Source organism: Mastomys coucha, unplaced genomic scaffold (assembly GCF_008632895.1).
Source record: "Mastomys coucha isolate ucsf_1 unplaced genomic scaffold, UCSF_Mcou_1 pScaffold15, whole genome shotgun sequence".
Taxonomy (NCBI): Eukaryota; Metazoa; Chordata; class Mammalia; order Rodentia; family Muridae; genus Mastomys; species Mastomys coucha.
The window spans coordinates 21,474,147-21,479,986 of NW_022196897.1; the positions used below are offsets into that span (position 1 = coordinate 21,474,147).

The 5,840-nt window shown below is 46.4% G+C and overlaps 1 pseudogene; it reads right to left on the reverse strand.

The window, feature by feature from the left end:
- Window positions 1–4,751: 4,751 nt before the first annotated feature.
- Window positions 4,752–5,306, reverse strand: LOC116091921 (annotated as a pseudogene).
- Between the last annotated feature and the right edge of the window lie 534 nt (window positions 5,307–5,840).

A 5,840-nucleotide genomic window follows, 5' to 3' on the forward strand; every position in this document is an offset into this window, starting at 1 on the left:
TGAAACTCACAGCTTATTCAAAGCTGTCTTCTGCTTGCCTGCCTTACTACAGAGAATAGGCTAGTTCATGCCTCCTGAGACTACCTCACTGTAGTTCCCTCTCTCTTAAGGGCTCTTCCTCCCTCTCTGACAGACTAACTCATTACCCACCCTTCTAGGTCCTGCTCAAATGCTCCTGTTTGCTGATGGCACAAGATCTACTGTGCTCTGTGGTCTCAGTGGCCCCTTATCTCTTTTAGGTTTTGTCGTGCACTACTTGGGTTGTTTCCCAATGGCTGAAGACAGGGAAATGCCTCTAACAGGAACCTTGGGATCTGAATAGAGGACTGAGGAGACTTGCTGAATGAAAAGGGAAACCTGGTGCCCAGCAGGCACAGCACCAGGGAGACTGCAACCTGCTTCTGGCCTCTCCTGTGTCTGTGTGTCTTTAGGTGTGCACGAAGCGGCTAGTGGTGGGTGTGGGCGCTGTGTTCTTCTGAGCGCCCTGATACTGGCTTCAAGATCTGTGGGACAGCCACCTGGAAATGAGGACTTGAGATTCAGGAATGTTCCACTTACTGCTTGTGGCTTTTGCATCTCATCTCAGAGGAGGACTGGTTGTCATGGAAACCGGGGTTCAAGAAGTGCCAGCTGGCTTCTTCCCAGGGTGGGAGGCTCACGCTGAGCAGGCTGCACAGCAGACTGGCTGAGCCTGTGTGGAGGGCACCTGGTGCCGAATGACTTTTGGCTGAGCTGAGACTCCTCATTCCATCCCCACAGGAATGTGAGGGCCCATCCCTGACCAAGCTGCAGCCCCCCTATCCCTACCCCCCACTCCCACTCTGAACCTCTCAGGCTCTGCAGAGCCTGGGCTTCAGTGCTCCCCAGGCTTCCGGTTGGTCCACTGCAGTGGAAGCTTTGACCAGGTTGCTTCTCTCTAAAATGGGGTTAACAGATGCAGCAGCAATGTCCACTTTTGAGGATGGCTCTTCTACAGTAAAGTGCATGAATGACAGAGGCAGAGCAAAGTGAGACACTCTTAATGAACTCTGGAGCCTGCTAGGAAGGAAGGGGAGTTTTTAAAGACTAACTGTCCCCAGCCAACCACCCACCTACCCACCTACCCACCTACCCACCAACCAAAACAACTCTATAAACCTCAATGTGATGGTTGCCTTTTAACTGTCAGCTGGCTATAACCTAGGATCACCTGAGAAGAGATCCTCACTTGAGGAACTGTCTAGATCACTTTGGCCCCTGGGACATGTCTGTGGGAGATTTTTCTTAATTGTTAATGGATGTAGGAAGATCAAGCTCATTATGAGCAGCACCATTCCCTACTCAGGTAGCCCTGAACTCTATGAAGCTGAAGGACAGATGAGGGCAAGCAGGTAGTGAGGGTCCGTGTGTGGCTAATGTGGTTATTCTTTCTCTGCTCCTGACTGTGGGTATGACATTGAGTTCCTACCTTGACTTGCCCTCAACAATGGCATGTAACCTCGAATTATAAGCCAAGTAAATCCTTACCTCCCTTAACCTGATTTTTTGTCACTGAATTTTATCATAGCAACAGAAACCAAACTAAGACACATAGCAAGGTGATGTAGAATTGAAATTTAAGCATGGAGCAATGGCAGACTGGTAGTCAGGAAAGTCAAGCCAAAGACTGTAATGAGCTCTGAGATGGGCAATTTGAATATAGTCCAGAGACTGGGTGAGAGGGGTGGACTTCAGCACTGAGCCTGAGTCTCTTAAAGGTGGCTAAAGTCATACAGGTTGGTAGCAGTCCCAGCCCCAGCAGGAGCAGCTAGAAATGCCTCAGAGTGTGTTTCAAAATGCCCACAGCCTGACCATCTACAAAAGAAGATCACACAGTCAGTGGTTGGCAAACCACAAAGAAAGAAACCACAGAGTGCGGCAGCAAGGCAGCAATATATTTAGGCACCCCTTAATACCTACCAAATGTAGACCAAGTACAAAATGCTTGAAAAATGCTAGGTGGACACACACACACACACACATACACACATGCACGCATGCACACACATGCACACACACACAGATTTAGAAAATGCACCCAAGTACAAGTGAGTTAGAATACCTTGCATATAACTTGTGCCAATGAACACTGTCACTGATGGTGTAAGGGTCTCTTCAAGGCTGAGATGACAGCTCCATGGGTAAAGTACTTGGTACACAAGCCCGACCGCCTGAATCCAGAATCCCAGAATCCATGAAAGCTAGACTCAGTGCCTTGGAGGTGAAGTTATTGTCATGTAAGCTGAGGACTGGGGCTCAGTTCCCTAGGACCTAGCTAAGTGCTGTGTATGTGTGGCAGCCCCTGTAATTCTAACCAGAAAACAGTGATGGGACCCTCTGCAGTTAGGTTTTTGTGTTTGTTTGTTTGTTTATTTATTTTCAAATTCGATAGGAGCTAGGGTCAACTGGGGAGAGGAAATTTCAGTTGAGAAAAACGCCTCCATCACTTTAGCCTGGAGGCAAGTCTGAGGGATGTTTTTGATGATTGATGTGGGCAGGCTCAGCCTACTGTGGGAGGGGTCACCCGGGGCAGGCAAGCAGGTTGTATAAGAAAGCAGGCTGAGGGCTGGTGAGATGGCTCAGCGGGTAAGAGCACTGACTGCTCTTCTGAAGGTCATGAGTTCAAGTCCTAGCAACCACATGGTGACTCACAACCACCCATAATGAAACCTGACACCCTCTTCTGTGTAGTCATTTATAATAATAAATAAATCTTTAAAAAAAAAAAAGAAAGAAAGAAAGCAGGCTGAGCAAGCCAAGGAGCATAAGCCAATAAGTAGCCATTGTCCACTGCTTCTGCTTCAGTTCCTGCCTTCAACTTCCTGCTCTGAGTTCCCTTCATGCTGTATGATGTAAGATCAAATTATACTGGCCTGGTGAGGTGGCTCAGCTGTGAAGAGCACTGGCTGCTTGCTCTTCCAGAGGACCCAAGTTCAATTCCTAGCACCCATGTGGCAGCTCACAGCTGTCCATAACTCCTGTTCCTAGGAATCCAATATCCTCATACAGACATAAATGCAGGCAAAACACCAATGCACACAAAGTAAAGATAAATAAATTAAAAAATATATAAATCAAATAAAAAAGAAAAAAATCAAATAAACCTGTTCCTCCCCAAATTGCTTTTGGTCATGATGTTTATTGCAGCAACAGAAAACAAACTTAAGACAGACCCCTATCCCCATCCCGAGCAGGCTGCAAGTGAGACAAGCCATATTGTCAGCATGCTTCATTGAATAGAGGACGAGTGATCAAAGTTGATTTTGACACCAATTTTGCACCTCCCACGTGCCCTGCAAATCTATATACATGTGCCCACATGCATATAAACATGCAGAACATGCCAACACATAGCACACATGAAAATGGAAAAAGAAAACAGAACCAACACAAGCACTTTGTGCCTGTTCAGTATTCCCGTGGGAAGACACGAGGTATCTCCAGAAACTCACTGACCACTTAGCCTGATTTACATAGGGGCAAAGAGACCCTGTCTCAGGCAGGGTGGAGAAAGTTAGGACCAACACCTGAACATGGTCCTCAGCCTCCACACTGGTATGTGCACATTTGTACCCCAAACATGAATAAGTACCCACATGCATGCATGCATGCATACACACACACACACACACACACACACACACACACACAATCTCATCAGAGAGGTTCAATAGGTATACAGCTGAAGATACAATCATGAACTGAAAAGCAGATATGTAAAAATTACCCAGAATACAAAACAGACAGCAAAGGGGATGGACAGGGATGTGTCGGCTGACATAGCAAAATGAGAAGAGTGGTTATCCAACAAGACCCATTAAGAAAAGGACAGAGTAGCCAGGCAGTGGTGGTGCATGTCTTTAATCCCAGCACTTGGGAAGCAGAGGCAGGAGGATTTCTGAGTTCAAGGCCAGCCTGGTCTACAGAGTGAGTTCCAGGACAGCCAGGGCTACACAGACAAACCCTGTCTCAAAAAACCAAAAACAAAACCAAACCAAACAAAAAAACAAAAACAAAAAACAAAACAACAACAACAACAAAAAACAGAATGAAGGGCATGAAATCTGGTGGCTCATGACTGGGAAAATTTCAAAACATGTGAGATTTGAGTTCACACTTGGAAGCACTCTAATTAGCTTACAGAGCACAAAAATTAAGGAGACCATTAGAATGAACTAGGGAGCTGGGCTGGTGGTACATACCTGTAATCTTTTCATTTGGGGGTTGAAGACAGGATGATCAGGAGTTCAAGGTTACCCTTGGCTATATAGCAAGTTCAAGACCAGCCCCAGATACATGAAGCTATGAAATCTGTCTCTCCCCTCCCTACCCCGAGACCCAAAAACAGCCAGAGAAAAGAAAAAGTTAAGGACAAAACAATGACATTTGGAAGGACAGACTAGGCATCCACAGCTACCACAGGATTCTGTAGGGAAAGCCAGGCTGGAGAGATGCCTCAGTGCTTAAGGGCGCTTCCTGTCCCAGAGGACCAGAGCTCAGCTCCCAGCATATACAAGGCAGCTCATCACCACATGTAACTCCAGCTCATGGGATCCAATGGTCTTTTCCTGCCTCTACAGGCCTGAACTCACACGCACACATTCAAACACCCAAACACCCAAACATAGGGAGGTATGCATAGATACATAATTTAAGATAAAAATTAAGTCTTTTTTGTTTTTGTTTTGCTTTGTTTTTCTTTAAAGTTTATTCAATACAACACAGTCTCCAACATCACTGGGGTGGCTGACCACGACCACGACCGAAACCGCCTCTAAACTGGAATTCAGTTGCTGAACCAGCCCCAGCCTCGGCTTTCTTGTCAGCTCCAGGTGGCACAGCTCTCCTTCTCTATGTGTTTCTGTCCTCCCCTCTTGTGAATCTTGCAGGCCGCTCACCCTCTGGACCTTTGCGCTGAGGCCTGCCAGTCTCGGGACAGCTGCGGCGCAGGGTGGCGGGCACTATCTCCGGGGGTAGGTGCCGGTAATCTTGGAGATACTGGATGCTCTCATTCGTGAGGTACCAGTAGAAGTGTCTCCAAGCAAACTGCTCCTTCACGTAGCCCCGAGACTTGAGAGACTGCATGGCCTTCATGACCATGAAGGCTGGGCACATTCTTGTCCGCCAGCTTGGGGTGTTTGGTCACGTAGACGTCCTTTTTGGCGACCATCACGCCTTCCTTAAAGAGGAGCTCATAGATGGCGATCCGATTCTTCTTAGGCATCAACATAGCGGTGGTTGCAGGGTCCCAGGCAGAGGCTGGCAAAAATGAAGTCTTTTAAAAAAAGAAACCAGAAGTTATCTTTAAAGGCATCTCAACTACTAAAATAATATGAATGAGACAAGATATTCAGAGACATAAAACGATTAACAGGGACGTTTGTACTTGGCACAAAGCTTTCAAGGTTGAGAACAAAATAGTGTCTTCAGGGGCTGGAGAGATGGCTCAGCCATTAAGAACACTGGCTGCTTTTCCAGAGGTCCTGAGTGCAGTTCCCAGTACCAGCATGGTGGCTCACAACCATCTGCAATGGGACTCAATACCCTCTTCTGGTGTGTCTGAAGACAGAGACAGTGTACTCATACATATAAAATAAATAATTCTTAAAAAAACCAAAAACCAAAAAACCCAACCCAGGGTCTTCATGGGAACTGAAGTAGAACTTCCCAGCATTAGAATGCTCCCCTAGAGGTTCTGACGTGATCCTCCTCTCCCTGTACAGCAGAAAATTAAGTTAAATTTAAAAGGAAAAGGAATCGGTTATTAATTTAAACATTATTACAAAAGTAAAGAAGTTCCTAACAGCTATAAAAGTTTTAGT